General features: G+C 48.9%; 1 protein-coding gene across 9 annotated transcripts in view; it reads left to right on the top strand.

The window, feature by feature from the left end:
• NHSL1 (NHS like 1) overlaps nucleotides 1–22,150 on the top strand; it is an 844,536-nt gene that overhangs the window by 750,758 nt on the left and 71,628 nt on the right. The window lies entirely within an intron of this gene.

The following is a 22,150-nucleotide window of genomic DNA, read 5'->3' as shown; positions in this document are numbered from 1 at the left end:
ATATCACAGGCCTTGTGAAGAAGTCCAACTTTCAGCTTCACCTCCTCTGATGCATTCTCCCTTTCCTCACCTTCCCCCAGAAGCTTAATGTCCCCAGACCTCTGGTTCTCTCTAGGCTGGATTACTGCGCCCCCTTCATCTAATCCAGAATACACTGCAAGACTTATCCTTGGCCTCAAGCACAGGGACCGCATCTCTCCAGCCCTAAAATCTATCCACTGGCTCCCGGTGACTGCAACAATCAGATTCAAGACCCTTTACATCATCTGCAAGGCCTGAGACCTCTCTATATCCAGCTTTCTCTCCCTAAATAATTCCATGCTAGAGTTCCTGGACTAGCCTGAATCTGGTCCACCCCGTCCACTGCACTTGTTTTCCCTCTCCCACAAATGTCTAATAAAATTAAAAAAATAAAAATCCTCCTCCCGAGGACAGTGAAATGGGCATGCCTGAACATAGGCTTCAGTCATACCTGTTGGTTTATTTATTTTGCAGTGCTGGGAACCTGCCAGAGTGGGGCAGGGCATGGTATGGAATACAGTAGGTTGAATGAGCCCTATGGCCCCTGACACCACTACAGGCAGGATTTATGGACATTTTCACTGGAAATGAAAGAGGTGATTGTTTGTATTAGTCCTACTTCTTGATTCCCGTTTGAATGGGTACGAGTGTCGGCTGTCGCAATGCATGCTACCTTTCCAAGGGTTATCCCCTACTGCCTTTCCATGCATCACAATTTTGATTTCCTATGCCCGCAAAGATCTGTGTATTTGTTTTGCACACTTGATGAGCTGCCATGAGTCCTGTGTGACTGGGGCAAATCTTTGAAGGCACTTTACGCAGGGTTTTTGTGGTGGCAATTTATCAGTGGGAATTGCCTTCTTTCTATGCAAATGCTTGATCCACTTCCTGTCCAATGGATTGACATCTTTTAATTGGCTCATGATCTCTGCTTCCTTCACCGGATTCTTTTCGAGCTCCATTATTTTGCATCGAAAGGTCTTTTCTGGGTGTTTATACCCCTGCAGAGGATTGGCATTGCCCACTGACTCTAATGGTCAGCTTGGTGCCAGAGTGTGAGTTTTGTGTGTGCCTTAAGGGCCACTGCCAAGCCTCCGGAGCTAAGGCGGGTATTGACCCACGCAAACCCAGCAGCTCTTGCAGAATCAGCCGCGGAACGTGGGAGACCTTTGTGGAAAAGAGCACCATACGCGATGCCTTCACATTTTCCCAGAATCTATTTAGCTGTCTTTTTCCTTTACATGTTAAAAAGTGCCCCTCCCATGTGTCAAGATAAAAACAATTCTATCAGCCTGGTGCAAAGTTGCAGTGAAAATTGTTTCTGCACTTCAGAGTACTTGGAAATTGTGCTGCAGGGATGTAAGCTAGTGAGGCACCCTCTCTGCTCGAGTAGCGATGTTGTATTTGGTGAAATGTGGAGCCTGGGGGTGGGGGGGAAGACAGCCATTTGTCATAGTTTGTTACAACAGGCATTCTTATATGTTGCTAGCTTGGTTTCTTAGCATAAATATGACAATTTCTGTTGTTGTCGAAGGGTATTGCGTGATTCAATGCATTATTAAACAGCTGTCCTTGTAAATAATATCAGTCTACACATGTTTCGTGCTATAGAAGGGCTCTTCTTCAGGGAAAAGTACTCAGTTAACAATGGTTACTCAAAAATACCTGCATGGTGTGGCCATTGTCGCGTGATGCCGACAAGGCTGTATCAGGCTGTCAGGAGGGGTTTATGACACCTGCAAAGTGACTGTTGGTTGTGAAAGGGGGGGTGGGGAGTGGGGGCAAAAGAAACACAAATACTGAAGCGCTTTGATTGAATCCAGCTCAGGCGCTCGTAAAGTGCTTAGTGTTTCTCCTCATGTGTTTGAAGATCTCTGCCTGGCCACAATATGCCAAGCTACACTTGCTCCTTTTGTTAACAGAATTATCATCAGTTGCCTGCTTGTCTGGGCAATTAACGTAAAAAAGGGGGAGGGGTTTACTACGCGCCCGGCCAGGCTGTGGAAGTCCTTGCTGGCCCTCTTCCGGCAGCTGCGCCCGGCCTACCGTGCGCTTCCAGGATGACACTTATTGATTCTGACCATATTAAATCAGCCGAAACCAAAGTAGGTTACTGGGGCTTATTGTCACCAGCTTCGAGACACAAAGGCATCGCTGGCCTGTCCTTCAGAGCTTTCAGAAATGGGAAGGAAAAGCCTTTCTCCTTTGGCGCTGTCTGGGGGTAGCTCCTCAGCAGATTAACGCTGGACCCGCTTCATGTTTGATCTGAGGGGAGAGGGCTTTGTTAGTTCGTTCTGCTATACAGTGCTTGTTACTGTAGATAATGAATGTCTGCTTATGCTCAGCTTTTGGACTGAGGAAGCGCGCCCCTTGTCTGGGTATTTACATATTAGTGGGGAGTCCAAGTATTGTCTTAACCACTTGCTGTAGAATCAGGAGACCAGAGGTCTCATCTTGGTTTCTGAGCAAATTGTTTCATCCTGGGTATACCGCTCATCTCCCGCGCTCCTCAACCATTTCTCTCTTCTAAACATTGAATGTGCTTGGGAAAATGCGCACACCTGCTATTAAGAGCCTTATGCAAACTGGGTATTAATACGATCAAAGGCATAGGCACATTAGTCTTTTTACTTTGTTAGGTGACCATTGTAGGAAAAACTAGAGTGAAACGCGTACTAGGCCCACTGGGAGGGGAGCACTGAGACGATAACCGTGGTATCTGAGTGAGGCTTGATGAGGAAACAGCCATGACCTCCCCTCCGCCCCCTAAATTCTCAAACTTGGCCTGAAGAGCTAGGGGCATTTTACCCAGATGGCTGATACAGGTGAGGGCATGAACAGAAATAGGCTGATGTCCTGCAGCAAGTGGTAGGACTGAGTGAACAGGACTGAGACCCACTGACACCTTAAGGGTTCTGAAAAGCCCTCTCAGATGGCGGGTTCAGGCTAAGGGAGGCACGGGGTGCCCCGAGAGCTCAGTGTGTTGGGGCAGATGGAAGACCTTACCTGGAGACCCCACCTCACTTGTACAGCTTAGGCAATGGCTCATCTAGCAGCCTCTTACTTGTATGCAGCAGGATGACCATCCACATTATAGTGATTTAGTGCTCTCTAAAAAAGCACACTTTTCTTAAATGTGACTAAAATGCACATAATATAGCGTTTTACCCACCTGTAACTTATAATTAGGCTGATCATCAAATCTGGGTACATTTCTGATATCCAGTGTCCATCATACAAGTTGCTCCAAGCCACACACCTCACTTATATCGAGAACAATAATGACATTGTAAATGGAATGCGGGATGTTCAGCAGCCACCAATAACTGTTTTAAGTAAGCAGCCATGATACAAAATGTACAACTGTGGAATGCAACGTTTCCTGTTTCTTGCTGCAAAATGTGGAAACCAATGCCATTATATTCTGTGGGGGGGGGGGTCTGATAGGCGCTAGTCTGTTGCAGTTGTACACACCTAGGTGAATCTAATTTTTAGTATTATAGGGTTAGCAAAGAAGGCCGCGTTCATTTGCCAAGACAAATTGCAAAGTGGTTTGGATGCTGTTTGGCACTTAGAAACATTTATATGCCTGGGGGATGAGGTGCTCTCTCCATTTAAGCCACACGTAGCATACTGCCATGAGGAACGGTTTTTATTTCTGGAAAGTCTAAGGCAATGGTCTCCAAAATGTGGGGCTGGCCCCCCTGCGGGGGGTCTAAAGGGTGTACGGGGTGTGGGAGTGGGTGGGCTCTGTAAAACAGCAGTACGGTGACTGCTTTGAATCGAAAATACAGCCAAATATGGTATCTGGGGGGCCAGCAACAATATTTTTACTCAAGGGGAGCTCGGCATAGAAAGGTTTGAATACCACTAGTTTGACGCAATATAATGTCCGCCGCCATCTTGGTCTCGATGTGGCGGCAGCTTTGCAGATGTTGCTGCAGTGAGCTTGAATTGAAGGGTCTTCTGTAGCTTGCATTGAGTCTGATGGCCCCGGGTGCCTCCTCTATAGTAGTTCAAGCTGCCTATGAGGGGCACCGTATAACTTGTCCCAGTTACCCTTGCAGGACAGCGCCTCTGGGTATAATAGGAATGAGTTACTGGAGGTGAACGTTTCAAGGCATGTCAGCGACTGCCACGTTTGCTAACTTTGGAGTTTGACATGTACGGGATCTGTGATCTTGTGCCTTAAACTGCTGCGATGCAGGTTGCGGTTCAAAAAATAGGAGACCGCTGTGAGTGTGATGAAATGACCTCTGCTCTGCAGCAGTAGAGGAACGAGTAGTGGATACAACTCCTACTCACCCCAAGACTACTACTAAATGAGCAGTGAACCCAATCAAAAAGGGGAGCAGGCACCGACCAACAGGCTTACCTCTTTCACCTCTGCTGGTAATGTGGGTAGTATACTCTTCAGGAAGGATGTGAGCTAGCAGAGAAGCAATTCAAAGGACAGTAGTGCTGTGAAAGCCAAATAAAAGAATGTTCAAACAAGGTTTGGACATTTACTTTAATAAAACAAAAAATGCAAACACATTAATCACAAACACTATAACCCACCCCTGTAAGAGAAAATCGAAAATGCACAGACTATCTGGGTCTGAAGACAGGGAATGCACAGGCAAGAATTTCAGTCGTTAAGCCAAGTTCACTGAAGGTGTCTTATCTAAAAATGCAGAGAGTGGGATTTTACTAGTCACTGGGGCCCTTTTAAGGTGGACCAAGGGGACAGAACAACTTCTTGTGGCTCAAATCTGTTGATCAAGCCAGGCTCCTAGGTACTTTGCAATGGGTCGAGTTGGTGTCAAGACATTTTGAGTTGGTTGTTCCCAATGGATTATGGGTGTTGAGACATTGAGTCAGCTCGAGATGGTCCAGTGATGTGGTGCAGTACTGTAGGAGTGATTGGCTCAAATCTGGCGAAGAACAGACAGGTCATTAGTTGGGTTGGTGTCTAGAATCAGTCAAGTCTATTCAAAGAGATAGAACTATGTGATGTGGTTCTTCAGTGGTGATCGGCTCAAACAGGGAAAGTGCAGGCAGACGATGCGACAAGGCAGTGGCTTAACAGCGGATTGAAATGCAGTGAGTGTCAAAGGCCGCTCCAGGTGTTTGCAGTGGCTTGAAAAGCATCTTGAGGTGGTCAAGCTGGCTCACAAATAGATGGAAGTGGGCAAACATTGCCCAGAGCTGGTTCTTGACTTTTGGTTGCTGGTAGACCCTGTCCAGCATCTGCAGCGGCAAGTTGGATCCATTGTTCTGCAGTTCGCAGCCAGAAGGTTTCCAGAGAGCACTTGCAGGGTCTGTCACCTCCAGTGAGCAGGCCCCTGGGTGTCTGTGGTCCCAGCTTGCAGGAGCCTTTGTCCAGTCAGCCGGTCGCCCCAAATGCTCCTCTGGGATGGTTAAGGAAAAGGCTTGCCATTTTCATGGACATCTTTGCCTTCACCTCTACGCAAGAGGACTTTGGGGCAGATTGTACCCCCAACAAAGTTCCAAGTGTAATCCTTCAGTAGTCCAAATATGATTCAACTAAAGGGTGGTCTTGCCCCATTAAATAGTCAATCTGCTTCTGTGGGTTTCTTGCCTTCTAGCCTTTTCTAGGTGCTGTGCTGTGAATATTCTCCCTGGTGATGATATACCCTGAGTGATTTGCAGGACGTTGGGATGTGTGCACAAGATGGTTGGGAGCTTTAGGAAATCCCTCGATGATGGAACCCCTCTCTTGATGGAAAGTCCTCCCATGGGCTACTCTCCTGTACCCCCAGTTGTCTGCCCACATCAGAGTCTCTTGTTAATCACCACTCTGGTGGGAGCCCTCCATTATCCTTACAGGACTTAACTTTGAAGCAGTGGTTCCCAGCTAACACTGTGGGGGTAGATACAATGTCTTCTGGAGGTGACGAGAATTCCCAGTGGTTTTGTATCCAACCCAGTTCCCAGAATCTGATAGAGATTAAGGCCCTGTTAGTGAATCAGTGTACTCAAGCTGACAACAATGTGGCAAAAATGGGGGTTTGCCCATTATAATGGTAGCTTCCCAGAAGCCACCATGTCAAAACTAGACATGACTTATATTTAGATGTTCTTGCACCCGACTGTGGGGGCCACACACTTACACAGATTTAGTTTAGAATCAGGATTATCTTTAGTTTAACTGTAACCATTACTACTGGACTTATGAATCCATCAGATGGAGGCAGGAATGCACATGTCCCTTTGTAGCTGCTATGTTGCCCAACTACAAGGCAGCTGCTGAGAATTGTCAGTAGGCAAGCCCCAAAAAGGTTACAAATTTGCTCAATACTTTTTAGCATGGCAAGTTATGGAAGAGGGATCTGAGTAGCCGATCTCACTTCCAGAGATACCCGCATCATTTTATGTTCTATATCAAAAAAGCTCAGGTTATTGCTTCCTCTCATTCAGTCACATTGAGACCTGAAGTTCAAAACACATAGAAATAGACACCCCCCACTCATCCCTTCCACACCTCCCACCCCCCCAACAGGCTACTGTGAGTACTACAATTGTAGTACAATTGTAGAGACAATGCAAAAAACAGGCGGAAAATGTCAAAGGACACTTCTGGGTCTATTTCTGTGACGCATTGTGATGGGATTGATTCATCCTCACATCACTGTTATCAAAGGGGGAGAACGCGCTGCCTGAAGGACCCGAGTTCATTGATTGCAATGCTGCACCACCGCCAGCAATGTTCCACTCACCATCTATAACACATGCCTGCTCTCTCACACACGCATACCATAAACGCACATATAGGAGAAGTATGAAGCATCAAGTCAACTTAATTACAACAGGGTCTTCCACAGTGAACTGTCTATTCAGTAAAGGCCCACCATTGTATGTGGCTAACCTTCAGCGCCGACTGAGTGACAGAGTTTGGAACAGTGGCCTGGAGACGCCATGGACAGCACTCAGCACCGATTACTCAACTATCAGCCCAATACTTAATCATTAGGCCACTGGAGTGTAAGTCAAAGATGTACAATTTAATTAAGGGACAACGGCAACTGATGAACATAAAAATCTTTATCGCCACCACATCTGTTTCGATTTTTAACGTTAACACATGCCGAATATGCGAAAGTTAAATCACATCCTCCTGTTTAAATGCCAATATGCGCCGGGGGAAGCTTCCTTGCTATAATAAGCGCTGTGAAATCTGCAGGAACAGCCCCCCTTCCCTTTGGATTCCACTTTCATGTGGTTGTCCCCTTGCCTCAGGATGATCCAACTGTGTAACATCAAAGTCTTGAACCCATTCCTAGAAGTCACGATCCCTCCAGGGGCACCCTATTCTAATAGCAAGAGTTCAAACGGTGATGGGCAACAGTAAGTTCAAACCTATCATTTATAAGTCCATCAGCCTCAGGGCGAATCCTAAAATATAACAAAACTGGTTTTCAAGTACAGCCAACAACATGTGTTGATAAACCTAACCTTTGGAAGCCCATTCCTATTCTGTAAACCAAGTATACAGCACATGTGTTCCCGGTCGTGCCTTTTGTAGAATCTCTGGTCAACTCCAATTCGTTAGGCCTCCCCATAGCCTCTTCGTTCTAACACATCAACCTTCTCAGGGGGCAGAAATTCAAGTTGCAAACTACTAGCCAGCCATATAAAAGTCACTTGCCCCCTCAATTCTATAAATACATACAGCACACCATGCCAAAAGTCAAATATCACTGGCCAATGGCTAGTGGCGAGTGCACATTTTGTGCCCTACTCTTAGATCTGTGTACGATCTTTGATTCCGTCAGGCTTGACTCAGGTCTCACCAGAGCCTTAGGTTCTCTCAACCCTTTCTCAGGTCCCCCCTTGACTTTGCATTCATTCGAACTTCTCTCAGGTCCCCCCCATTCAGGGTCCTTTTCAGACCGATTATATTTTTTACCCTCCCGCCAGGGATGGTGGTTCTTAGGTTCCTCAAGTAGGTGCCTACGCCTCAGGCCAGATCCTCTGGTATCAAGTTCTGCGGCTAGGAACTCACCCTAGTTTTTGTTTTCAACACAGTTCCGGCTGTTAAGGTTAACCCTCTAGAGTTTCCTTACCAGAGTGACTCTTGCACAGCAGTTAGCAAATGTACTACCTCTTCCCAGGAAGTGTTCACCCCATGTATCCAGTCGAGGAGGGGCGGATTAAAGCATGTCTTCTTGTTCCCAGTTTTCTCCTCTTCTCCTTGCACTGGCATGTTCCACCTTCCCATATAGGATTGGACTGGCGGGGCATTCCCTAAACTGGCCAAGGATTGGTTCTTCCATTGAATGTCTTGTTTTACCTGCCCTGAATGGTTTGCCTCTAATGATGTCGCTTTTGATTGTTGGGCTTTCCCTCTATAATTGCCATTCAGTGTTGGTAGGGTTTAATTGATGTTGAAATTACTTAAGTCAGCCCGAGCCTTTAAATGGAAACCAGGCACTCTGTCCCATTTAGTTTCTGCAAACCTGAGCGGGCGCACTTCTGCAGTCTTCAGCAAACTCATAGTGTGCAGAGTTTGATGTTTCAAGCCACTGCAAATGTTCTGTTTTTGCTTGAAAGGTAGTTTTTGAATGGATGCACCATTGCACTTCGGCAGATCGCCCTTTCTTTGGGGGTGCAAGTCTATTACACTATCACACAGGGTTTAGCTTCTCAGTGTCGGTTGTCTACACCGTGGGTGTCTAAAGTTATGGTATTATTTATGGAGTATTTTCAATTGAAATATTCTCTAATAGAGGTGACTGTCCCAAGCGATGCTCTAAAAACTCCTTTTTTAGAGAAAGATGTTACTTTATGATTTAAAGAACTACTGCATCTCTAAGGGGAAGGCAAGCCCAACGAATCGCACGCGTTGTCCCGCTGGGAGACACATTTGGTAGCAGCCGGACCAAGCCAGTCCCCAGTTGCACTGGCCATCTCCACCAGAAGGATGCAGCGTTTCTTCTACTCAACCCAAATCCTAGACACAACCTAAAAGCGTTTACCTAGATTTAATTTTCAGGCGACCACAAACTGCTATTGTGCCAGATAGATTAGTGTCGTCCTTGAACCATTGTTGGGCACCGCTTTGTTGTACGCATTGTTTTCAAAAGCCTAGATCACAAAAATTAACACATTGGTTTTTGAGAAGCGTTGGTTAGTTCTTATGCTACATGTACACAATAACTGAAATTTGCATGGAAATCCAATCCATCCATTGCTCCTCTAGAACTGGAATTGGTATTACAAACTTGCTGAACCATTGATTTCTTGCTCCCCTCATCCCGCTACCTTAGTTAGTCACTGTCACGGGGCCCACCTGATGTGAACTTCACAGTGCTTCACGGTGCCATAGCTGTCTTTGCAGCCCACCGTGCATAATCCTCACTATCTTTGACAAATGGCACCACACACCCTTCTAAAGCTGCTTTAGTAACGCTTATAATTTAAAATCCTACCCATGATCTTTCAGATCTCGGGACATTCTGCCCAAAATCCCCCCTTTTTTTTTTACAGACTTCTGAAAAATAAATGTACTGCCCACCCCACCCCCTGATCCCATCCCATGCGCTGATCCTGCAGAATCTCTCTAGTGTTTGACATCACTGGTCGTTCCAAATTAATATGTGCTCCGAGAGACCTGATAGGATTGTAGGGTTAATTTCTGGAATGGATCCAAATATTTCCCCACAAAGTTGACCTCTGATAGTAGTTCTGGGCCAGCATCGTTCAGAGGCTCTTCCACGTAGTGGTGATGGATCGTGGAGCTCCACCACGCCCTCCCATGCCTCTTAGTAGGACCCCACCCTATACATCAATTACAGGCAGCTCTTTTTCAGGCTTCTAATGAGTGATGGCCTGATATTGGTTAGCAAATAAGGGGCAGCCGAATGTGTGAGCACCGTCACCTTTTTCTCAAGGATCACAGAAATCACTTCCAGAGCCAACCTTCGACTCCACCGTTAGCTCTCTATAACGTATCGGGGAAAAAAAACAATGTGGTATGGTTTAGATCAAATTGCTTACTCCAAAAACAAAAAGATGTTGCTACTCTGCTTGTTTGTGACCACTGTGCAAACCCCTGTATTTTCCCATCTTCAATACTGCAACTTTGTGGTAGATGTGCATCCAGGAGACTGTCCCTCGCATCCGTCATGCCAATATTGGGCCCAGATCACCTCTCTCTAACAATGAATGTGTCATTCTGCCACAATGTCGCAGTGGAACGCCACAACCATGCTGCTGGCATTATCTAGACGCACAGTCTATTCTTGACTTGACCACCAGCCTTTGCCCTCTCAGAATAACTATTTTGGAGTTTGTTCTATTGAAGAAATTAAACGTATTATCTAGCAACAAAAAACGGTCATGCTTCAAGGCCCCACTTAAGTAAATCTTGAGCTAATCACACAGCCACACACTACTATTAGTAATACCGCTGACTACAGGCCTCTCCCTTCTGTAAGGAAGGCATGGTATCAACAGTAAGACTGACACAAGTGACCACAGTTCAAGGGTGTTTATTGAACTTCAAAAAGGGTTTGAAAAACGCCTATCCCAAATCTACAGAGTGGAGCAAACTACGACCATCAAATAATGTCTTGTCAAAATAAAAGGGCCTATACTAATAAACATATTGCCAATCCTTACCTCTAAATACAAATAGTGTGGGAAACAGTGTTACGAAAAATAAAGAAGTGTTCACAAAATGATATGTCGGGATGTTCTGGCGGTTGGCCTCTCCCCCCCCCCCCCATGTTTTCACCATGGGACAAGACGGTACACTCGAGCTTTAGCACAGTCTCTGGCTTTTCGAGGGGATTGGGTCCTCCGACGTATTCCATATCTATGACAGTAATCACCACAGCTGTGCTGCTTCGGAAACTTTTTCGGCGTCTGCGTCCTGCGTCGATGACGTCGATGCGCCGCCGTCGAGGACCTCCTCCGACGTCCGACGTCATCCGATGTGATAAGTAGGACGCACGACGCCAGTAGCCTCAGTTCCGTTTTTTCCGCGAACGTGTTGCTTCGTGTTTCTCGGTTCTAGCCTCGACTCTTTGGAGTTCTGTTCTTTCTGGTTCTTCGAGCCTGTTCGTTTGTGAATATTCCTTCGCAGCGATGTCTTCCACTTCGTCTTCAACCCCGCGTCCGGGCTTCAAGAAGTGCGGGGTGTGTGGGTCCAAGATGTCGGTGACTGACTCGCACGACGCCTGCCTCTGGTGCCTCGGGGAGGCCCACGACACGGATGACTGTGTCGACTGCCTGTCGCTCACTTCCAAGGCCTTACGCGAACGTAAGAAGAAATTGTCGGTAGGTCGGGTGTCCAAGCCCCGGAAGTCGAAGTCGGCGGGGCTTTCGACGGATGATTCGAGGGGTGACTCTCCGCGTCATCGTCGGAGGTCTCGTCGGTCTTCTTCTAGGAGTCGGTCTCGCCACTCCTCTGCCTCTTCGAGGCGTTCTCGGAAGCGCCGTCCCCGGTCGCCTTCCAGGTCCTCTTCCGAGGACTCTGCCCGGCACGTCGGTTATCCCACCAGCCGTGCGACGCCGGAGGAATGGGCTTCCTTCGGGAAGAAAATGTTGGCGATTCTTGAGTCGCAGGGTACTCAACCGTCCGCGCCCCCGAGTGGGGTCGGCCGTGTGAGGTCGAGAGACGCCGCTCGCAAGAGTGGTCGGCACGAGTCACGGGAGAGGTCCCGTTCGGACAAGGAGGCTCGTTCTCGCCGTACCCGTTCCAGGTCCCGGTCCTCGACGCGATCGAGACCGTGTGCACCTGTGATGTCTTCGAGGAAGACATCGACGTCTGAGGCGTCGAGGGCGTCGACAGGCTTTCTCGAAGCTCCGGCTCCGAGGAAGTCGTCGAAGCCGTCGACGTTCAGGTCGTCGAGGGACACGCTCGGGGCTCCGGCTTCGAGGGCTGTGTCGACGCCGCCGATATTGGAGGCGCTGCATCTGACGTCGACGCCGATTTCCTCGACGCCGATCCTCTCGGCGCCGTTGCCGGTTTTCTCGACGGCGGCGCCGATTCGCTCGACGCCATCGACGCCTTTCGTGTCGGAGGTGCCCCGTGTCTCGGGTGTACCCCCTAGGAAGGCTCTGGCTAAGAGCAGGCACTCTCAGGTGCCTTTCCACCACTTGGATTATATTTCGGAGGCGGATGAGGATTCGGTTGGCCTGGTTCCTGGTCAGGTGCCGGATGACATTGTCTCGGGCCATAGTCAATTTGACGAATTGAGGCAGTCGCTGCATGATGCTAGTGGTCTGGACACCTCTCCGGAGGTGGAATTTGGTCGGCCTGAGCCTGGCTCCCATGCCGATTCCTCATACCGGCGCCTTATGGCTAGGGTGTCTGAGTATCTGGGATGGTCTGCTCCCCCAGGGGAGTTTGTGCAGGATGATCTGACGGACATCCTTGATGTTGGTCCCCCATCTGACCCGGTTCTGCCATTCCATATGGCTTTACAGCGTAGGGTGGCGGCGGCTTGGACTGCTCCGGAGAGTCTCCCGGCAGTGGGCAGATCCTTGTCGCGGAAATACCGTCCAGCCAGTGGCGACCCCTGCTACTTGACCAGGCACCCCACTCCGGAAAGTTTGGTGGTGCAGGCGGCCACGGCCCCGGCAAAGCAGGCGTCGTACCCTACCATCCCTCCTGATAGGGACGACAAACGTTTTGATGGCTGGGCGAAGAAGGTGTTTTCTTCTGGTGGTATGGCGCTTCAGGCGGCCAACTCCATTTGTGCCTTGTCACGTTTCACGCACACTCTGTGGAACTGTGTTGGTTAGCGGCTGAACATATTCCCGAAGGGGACGAACGGGATGGTTTCCTTGCTTTGGTCCAGGATGGTAAGGATGCCATGTGTGAGTCCGTTCAGTCGGGTTTGGACTTAGCTGAATGCGTCAGTAGGTCCATGGCGGCGAGCACCGTGATACGCAGGTTTGCGTGGTTGCGGAAGTCGGGGTTTGCTCCTGATGTGCAGTCCCGGCTCCTCAACATGCCCTTTGATGGTGAACATCTTTTTGGCAGCAAGGCTGACGAGAGCCTTGAGAGGTTGCAGACCTCAAAAGCTGCAGCGAAGTCGTTGGGCGCTGCAGTTCGCCAACCTCCGCCTTTTCGTCCTAGGGGACAGCAGTGGAGGGGTGGCTCCTTTCGCTATTACTCGTCCTTTGGTAGAGCGAGAGGAGCTGGCAGTCAAAGGGGCCAACGCAGGGGTACCAGAGGTGGACGACAGGGTACCCGTGGTGCCAAGGCCGCTCGGGCAGTTGCCTCTTTGCCCTCAGGTAACGCCGCAGCCGCTCCTACTCAGTCATGAGGCCTTGTCCCATGGTTCGCCGGTTGGGGGAAGGCTGGCGCAGCATCTTGTAGAGTGGCGTGCCATTACTTCGGATGTGTGGGTTCTGGAGATCATAACCCACGGCTACTGTCTTCCCTTTCGGCACAGGCCTCGCGACAATCCACCGGGGAACCTCTCTTTGAAGTGTCCGGATCCGCTCCTTGCGCAGGAAATTCAAGCCCTGCTGGAGAAAGGCGCCATAGAACTGGTGCCTGTAGCGGAGAGGAACAAGGGATGGTATTCCCCTTATTTTTTGATTTCCAAGAAAGACGGGGGATTGAGACCCATCATGGACTTGCGCGGTTTGAACAAACTCCTCAGGAAGGACAAGTTCAAGATGGTTACTCTCTCTCAAGTCCTCCAGGCCCTTCAGCTTCAGGACTGGTTGGTGTCACTCGACCTCAAGGATGCTTACTTCCATGTGCCGATCCATCCCAAGCACAAGAAGTACCTGAGGTTCGCGGTTGGCGACTCGCACTTTCAGTTTCGGGTCCTGCCGTTCGGTTTGACCTCCGCCCCGAGGGTTTTCACCAAGCTCATGGTGGTGGTGGCAGCGCATCTCAGGCAAGGGGGGATTCACGTCTACCCCTACCTGGACGATTGGTTGATCAGGGGGAGCTCTCCCGAGCAGGTCCTGGATCATCTGTCCGTCGCCTGCCACTCCCTTCACAGGCTGGGCTTCTCCCTCAATTTAAAGAAGTCCCATTTGACGCCAACGCAGAGGCTCCAGTACATCGGAGCAGTGCTCGACACTTCCCTGGGGCAGTGTTTTCCTCCCCAGGTGAGGGCTCTTCACATTCAGCAGATGGTGCGCAAGTTTCAGCATGCCCAGACGCTCCCAGCGTTCGAGTTCTTGAGGTTGCTCGGCCTCATGGCATCCTGCATTCTTCTGGTGCCAGAGGCTCGCCTGCGAATGAGATCTTTGCAGTGGGCACTCAAGATGCAATGGTCGCAGTCCTCCGGCAGGATGTCGGACCCGATTCAGGTGCCGCCCTCGGTCGCCCGGGACCTTCTGTGGTGGGCCGTCGAAGGCAACTTGATGAAGGGGGCTCCGTTTTGGCTTCCCTGGCCGGAGGTGACGATCGTGTCGGATGCATCCCTCACGGGATGGGGAGCTCATGCCAACGGGCTGACGGTCAGCGGTCGTTGGTCTCCGTCGGAGTCCAGACTCCATATCAATCTGTTGGAGCTGAGGGCCGTCAGGCTAGCCCTGAGGGCTTTTCTGCCGACTGTGCGAGGGAAGAATGTCCTGATCCTGACGGACAACACAGTGGCCATGCACTACCTCAACAAAAAGGGGGGGGCAGGGTCACTTCCTCTGTGCAGGGAGGCGATGCAGCTCGAGTTCTGGGCCATCCAGCAGGAAGTTTCGATCTCGGCAGTTCATCTGGCCGGAGTCGAGAACGTGACGGCGGACGCTCTGAGCAGGCAGTGCACGATCTCTCACGAGTGGGAGTTGGCTCAGGAGATTCTCCTGGAGATCTTCGCCCTTTGGGGGACCCCTCAAGTGGATCTCTTTGCCTCCAGTGTCAACCGGAAGTGCGAAAGGTTTTGCTCGCGGGAATTTCCTCCAAAAGGAGCCTTAGGAGACGCGTTCGTGGTGGAGTGGTCGTTCCCGCTGCTGTACGCGTTTCCTCCGGTCCCCGTCATCCCGCAAGTGCTGCGGAGGTTACGGAAGTTCGGTTCCCGGATGATCCTCATTGCTCCGGCGTGGGCTCGGAGGACGTGGTACCCGGACCTTCTCGACTTGTCCATCTGCCCTCCACGTCGTCTTCCCTACCGAGACGATCTGCTCTCACGGGAGGGGGGTCAGGTTCTCCATCCAGAGGTCGGATCCCTCAACCTTCACGCTTGGCTTCTGAAAGGTTGAGGTATAAGGATTGGGACCTCCCTGAAGACGTGATGGAGGTGTTGCTTTCGGCCCGAAGGCCCGCAACTAAGTCTCTGTACCGTTGCCGTTGGCGTAAGTTCTGCGACTGGTGCAGAGTTCAGTATGTGGATCCTTTTGCATGTGACATCCCCATGGTTCTGTCCTTTTTGCTTTCTTTGGCCCACAGGGGCTTGCAAGTGGGTACCGTTAAGGGTTACCTGGCGGCGCTGTCCATCTTTAAGCGCTCATCTGAAGAATGTTCTTACTTTAAAATCCCTTTAATTTCACAGTTTCTGAAAGGGCTCACTAATGTGTTCCCTCCGTCGCCTTTCCTGGTGCCCGGTTGGGATTTGAACCTTGTTCTTAGGTTTCTTATGGGTGCTCCGTTTGAGCCGTTACATTCTTGCCCTTTGAGGCTGTTGACTTTGAAAACTGTGTTTTTAGTTGCGGTTACTTCCGCTCGCAGAGTGAGTGAGTTACAGGCACTTTCTGTTAAGCCACCCTTCACTGTATTTCACAAGGACAGGGTTGTCCTTCGAGTTCGTCCTTCTTTTCTTCCGAAGGTAGTGACGGAATTTCATTTGGCCCAGAAGATTGTTCTTCCGGCATTCTATCCTCCTCCGCATCCTGGTAAGGAAGAGGAGAGGCTCCATAGGCTTGATCCTAGGAGAGCTTTGAGCTTTTATGTTTCTCGCATGTCCCGGGTCAGAGTGGACGATCAACTCTTTATTGGTTACGCTGGTAAGCGCTTGGGGCAAGCTGTGACGAAACAGACTTTGTCCCGCTGGATTATTTTGGCCATCTCGGAGTGTTACCGCTTGGCGGGCAAGGACCCTCCGGCTGGCTTGCGGGCCCATTCTACCAGGGGCTTGGCTGCATCTACTGCCCTGCAGAGGGGTGTTCCTATTCGCAACATCTGTGATGCTGCCACCTGGGCTTCAGTGCATACATTTGTGCGGCATTATTCCCTCGATTCCATCAGAGGGCAGGATCTGGCCTTTGGCAAGGCGGTCCTTTGCTCTGCTATTTGATTGGCTATTCTAAATTTTGTTTCTAAATTCTTTCCCTCCTCCTTGATTTGGTACTGCTTTGGGAGTCTGTCATAGATATGGAATACGTCGGAGGACCCAATCCCCTCGAAGAACAAGTTACTTTCTTACCTGGTAACGTTCTTTCGATGGGATGGTCCGACGACGTATTCCATATCGCTCCCGCCCTGCCTTCCCCGCTGCAGAATTTCTGTTGCGTTTGCAGCTTACGTTCCGCAAGGCTTTGTGTCGGACTGGCAGTTGACTATTGTCACACGTTCTGGGGGAAAAAACTACAACTGAGGCTACTGGCGTCGTGCGTCCTACTTATCACATCGGATGACGTCGGACGTCGGACGTCGGAGGAGGTCCTCGACGGCGGCGCATCGACGTCATCGACGCAGGACGCAGACGCCGAAAAAGTTTCCGAAGCAGCACAGCTGTGGTGATTACTGTCATAGATATGGAATACGTCGTCGGACCATCCCATCGAAAGAACGTTACCAGGTAAGAAAGTAACTTGTTCATCTAGCACGAGGATACAGTTCAATCATTAGCATCAGGGCCTTCTGTGCTCAAGTCTCTCTGCCTTACAAAGTCTCTTCTTTCAAAGGGCCTGATGCGACAAACAAACAATACGTTATTTTCTTCTTAGGATTTCACAAGTACTGAATTTCTCAGGTGATTCACTATTAGCCTCCGATCCCCCTCAGTCGGGCTTGGATCCTCTTAACACAATGCTCGTAGGATATTCACGCTTCACCTTGAACCCCCCTCTGCCGGGCTCAGACCCACTTTAACACAATGGCCAATTAGTCTCCCTCCACCTTGCTCGGACCAGTTTCAATTTTACTTTTTAACACAAACTTGTTTTAACCAAAAGCTCTCAGCTGATCTCCCTCCGCTGCACTCGGCCCAACTTCATCTACTCTGTCATCAACGTTATTTACGCTGTTGACATCAAAGACTTTATATTGTGCACAGGGTTTTACTTGACCCATTTCAGGACCACTTTGATTCACAATTCTTTGGCACTCTTTCAGTTAGATACCTTGCAGAGACTTTTCTCATCTGTTGTTCAATTTTACTTGCATTGATTATCACATATGTTTCATAAAATGTTCGCTTCAGCGTTGACTATATAAGGTTGCTGTTTGCAACCTTGACTGTAACACAGATCAGTCTGGTATCAGTCTCCCCAATTCACGGGCTGTGCTTATCTCACTGGTGCCACTTTGTTGTAGGAGCCAAGGACAATACCACAGCGGCAAGCGATTCTGTCCGCCTTGATTATCGACGCGGGAGAGGCCTGGGTAATGCAGGATCGTTCAGCCTTGTTTTTCAAATAAAATACATATCCACTTGCGACTTTCCATTTTTCAATTTTTATATTCTCTTGAGTGCCAAATAAATTTCCTTCACACTACATGTCTTTTTCAAAGTATAAATATATTTATTCCATATATTTCTCATAATTGTGTTCCATTCATTGATTTTTTTCTGTTCCATTTACAAGTTTTATTCTCTCAAGTTTTATTCTCTCTACACGCGTTTCACCTTTGTTACTATCACAAAGGATCTTCAGGAGAGATTCAATTGCTATTTTCAATTCTGTAGATTTAACTTTGCCACAATTCAATCATTTATTTTTAGGCGCTGCCTTTGACTTCACTTCTATTTCCTTTTGGTGTATTAACCCTTGATTTTTGAAGTGATCCGCTTGTCACTTCCAATCTCCTACACTGGCACGCTCGTTCAGCCTTGTTTCCTGGTCTTACGTTTTCTATTCTCGAAGGTTCATAAAAGTAGCGGTTCCTCGTCGAAAAGGTCAAGGGCACTTCCCTCCTTGCGATCCCCTTCTGTTTTGCCATCTTTCGCCTTGTATTAAACTGCCATCTTGGAACTGCTGCTTCCTCATGTGATTTGCCTCGCTCAGAGTGTGCTCTCGTGCTCCGCCTGTTATCCATGTGGGGAAGTGTAATGAAAGTCAGGTGTGTGTAATGGTCGGTAATGGCCTGACTCCCGCTGACCATTGTATTGGGACATGTCAGGTATACCGCTCGGGTGTTAGTCCGTTTTCTCTCACAGTATGCTGTCCGTGAGAAAGTGTTTGTGTTGGGAAAGGGGGGCAGGGGGTTGAGTTCCTAAGTATCCTACTTGGTAGGGTGTTACAAGGAAGGGTATACCGTGTCTCGCCATCTGGTGTCCCATTCCCTGAAGACTCCTCACCCAGGTGGTCCTCCCACAATGGTCCACCCGCAGGAACTGGATCCAAAAGCGATGGGCGTGTTCTGGCCACCTGTATGACAGATCCCCGGGGACTAGCGGGTGAGGCACCTTTTTTTTCTCACACTTCCCATACAGACTTTACCCTCGAATATTGCTGAGGTTCTGATCTTTGACCTATACTTGGCTGGATCAACATGCACCTAACCTGCCCCACTTCTGCTTGAACTCCGTTTGTTTTATGTGTACCCTCTCTCCGGCACATCTGCACCCCTTACCCGTTCTTCCGCAGGCTATGGCCTCGATACCCTGGCCTGGGGCGCAGTATGCAAAAATCCAGAGCCTCTGTGCTTTGAGACCACTGTGGTGCTGATTTGGCGCAGCATAAAAGATGGTACCTGGTATTTCAGAAGGACTGTACCTGTGTGGTGGGATGTACTCCAACCGCCCATTCCGGCTGCTCAATGCCTGCAGCCCTTTCAGAGAATGTGTCAAACCTGAATCTTCAAATAAGCTTCCTGATGAAAACCCTCCAGACTGCCATCAGGGGCTACAACACCCTGCTCTCATCATCTGTAGCGGCTGCTACTTCATGACATGTACGGCGGTAGCCAATAAGGTCCTGACATTTCATAACATTCTGCTGTCCCCGGGACCCTCTTAGCAAGCACGGGGCAAGCATTTCTATACTGTCATTGTTTGTCTACAAAAACTCAGATGCTTCCACCGTAGATTACTTAACAACCCAAAGCATGCAGCTTGAGCACCCACCCTCCAGTGGTTCGAGACACGGTTACTAACTTAGTGGGTAAATGCGTGGATGCCCGGGGAGACTGTATTCACCCGACTGAATGTGCATCAATCTGCGATCTGGAATTAGGTGTGGACCACGAATAAGCGAAAGGACCAATACAGAATTAACTCGTTTTGCCATTGTGCCCTATGTAATGTTAAATGTCTTCGAAAGTTTCTTTCCAGTCCCTCTTAAAACTGTATCTGCTACACGAAAAATAAAGGTGCTGGCTTGAAGCCACGTGGTAGGGCTACTAATGTGTGTAGTAGCTTCAGGTTGTGCAGGGAATGGAATATGGGTAATTCGGGTCTGAATTGAAAGAATTTCTGGGTCAAGCCCCCAAAATACCTGCTAGTGAGTCAGTGACATTATTGCTACATTTACCCGCTGCATTTTCATCCCTAATGTTCAGAGTTAGAATGTATGATGTATAGCTTTCTAAAACCTTGTTGATCTGGTTTTAGGTTCTGGCTCGCTCTACTTCATCTCTTGCCTACTGTCAAATGCACAGTGCGTTTCGGTACCTTTACAGAGCTCCCAGCTTTCCCCTTGCCATGCGCGAGAAGGCCATGCAGTCCTATTTTATTTTCTAGGAATTCTGGAAAGAAATACTCCTAAATTTAAAAATGGAGATGATAAACTGCAAGTCCCAGAATTGAGAGTAAAAAATCAGAACTGTGTAGCCTTCTCAGACATGTCAAGAGGAAACCCGAGAGCTCTGCCTTTAAGCAAATGTTGTTGGCTGATTTTTCTTTGCTGTAGCAGTCCCCAACCAGTAAGCATAGTGACGAGAGAGCGTCACACAGAATGCTCGGGCTCAGGGCGGATTGAGTGACTAACATCCTGTGACGTAAATATGTGCAGGGAAGTCCTCTGCCTCCAGAGCGGCGCAGCCATCAGATGGCTGCCAAAGGCTGTGGCTGTCCTGTCGTGACTATATAGGACTCGTGGTTCGCTGTGTGGAGTGAATAAGTAGGCAGGCCAGTGTGCATTATGTGCTCAGAACGTTTGCATGCTTGGGAAACAGTCACAGATGTCACATATAAAAATGTGTGTTCATTCTTATGTTCTCAAAATGCTCTTTGATTTTATGCAAAGCAGCAAGCATGTTATGTTGGTTCTATTTGTCCTCCGCCCCTTCTCAATGGTGATTTCAGAGCTTGCTGAAAATGCATGGAGGCTCAGTGGTGGCCTACTTCAAAATGATGTGGGTAGGCACCTAGCCCACCCCCTGCCTTTTCTCTGGTGCATAGATTATAGTGGTGATGTCCCGAATGCAAACTGGAATGGATCATTTCCCTGGGTTTATCATCAAGGGTCCTTGAACTTCATCATTCCTCAAACATATTCCCTTCCCCACAAAGAGCTCTGTGCTTGGCCGGCAAAAGCACATTTAGAGCGACGCAGCTTTTAATTTGAGAAGACCAGTGGCTCCCTAGGGAATTTGTGCAGATCATCAGCCCTTCCTTGCTGCTTCCTACTGTAGCAACATCCAAAAGGAATGCAGGCGGGGGTAATGGCTGTGCATGATCATGGGACCATCAGCCAGCAGGGGGGGCTCAAACCTTAAATGAGCACTTAAGAAAAGCTGTGAAGCACACCGGGCCTCGGTCATTTATTGACAGATTGAAGGTGATTTAGTCACTGATTTAATTGCCTATTTACCGACTGAAGAAGTGATTTACAGACAGCAAATTATTTAGAAACGAAACCAGAGGGCTCTTTAGTTACGGTATACGGACGCCTCTGACAATGCTGAGTGACTCCAAATATATGCGTTAAGAGCACCAGGAACCATGGGTTGCTGCGCCCTCCATCTTTATCGGTGCACTAGCAGCCAGTTGGTGGAAACTTGTAAAAAGGACCGTGTTCGTGGTGCCTGTTGTGTGTATCCAGAGAGAATTGTTCTAGTTTCCACTAATTCGGCGCGTGTGCAATTTCTTATGCTGGGATTTACCCCATTGTCTTTTGCTGCGTTTGAAAAATGTAGTTCCACAAGGTTTGTGATTTTCATTTTTTCCAATCCTTTATTGTCGCAAATTCATCAATAGATGATATAACAGGTGGTGCCGACACGTGTTTCGACCTAACAGGTCTTTTTCTAGGCTACCGTTCATAATTTTTAATAACATATTGATAATTGTTTTTGACTGCAAAATGTATGAACCAATCTGCAAATCATTATGAATCTGTATATATATATATATCACGATCACTGGGAATTAAATCACCCACACATAATATGTCCAAACACAAATGTCACATGATATACACCCAATCACGAATGGTGAATGCCCGATCTTGGGACCACCGAATCCATTGTTCGCAGCAAAGTTCTGAGCTCGCCTGCAGAGTTTATGGACGGATGAACATGCCTAGACCTGGCTGCTTGCACCCCGAAATCCCAGCCCTCTATAGAAGCTTGTTCTGAAACCTGGGCGGGGAGTTGTGGGCTGCCAAACGAACAGGAAGTGGAGGTTTGCTGCTGCAGTGTGTGCCTGGGGGACTACAGTGGAGAACGTGTGCTGCTAAATATACTGGGTCTGGAGGACTATGCAATGTAACGGGCAGTCACTGCCTTGAGTGGTGACCATGCCCCCCCTAAGTGAGTCTTGCCCTGTGTCTTCTGCATGGGTTGAAGTCCATGCACTGTCCAGGGCCAGTGGCCCCACGGATAAAGCCTTGCACGCTTACGCTTCACGCGCCCGAACTCTGCAGCACCTATAACCCAGGAAGTGGGCTCCACACCATCTCTGTGCTTTCCTTCCCTTCGATTATTTTTAGTCTAGCTGCTTTTTGTTACTAGTTGAAGTGCTCACCACCCTCCCACGTGCCATCTGTCTGCTTTTTTTCAGGGTGCTGGGACTGAGCTTGACTGACATGTTCTCCTCGTGCTTTCTGTTTCTCT

This window comes from Ambystoma mexicanum, chromosome 4q (genome assembly GCF_040938575.1).
Source record: "Ambystoma mexicanum isolate Mex_15411 chromosome 4q, UKY_AmexF1_1, whole genome shotgun sequence".
NCBI classification, from domain to species: domain Eukaryota; kingdom Metazoa; phylum Chordata; class Amphibia; order Caudata; family Ambystomatidae; genus Ambystoma; species Ambystoma mexicanum.
This window is presented reverse-complemented; position numbering and strand designations above follow the sequence as displayed.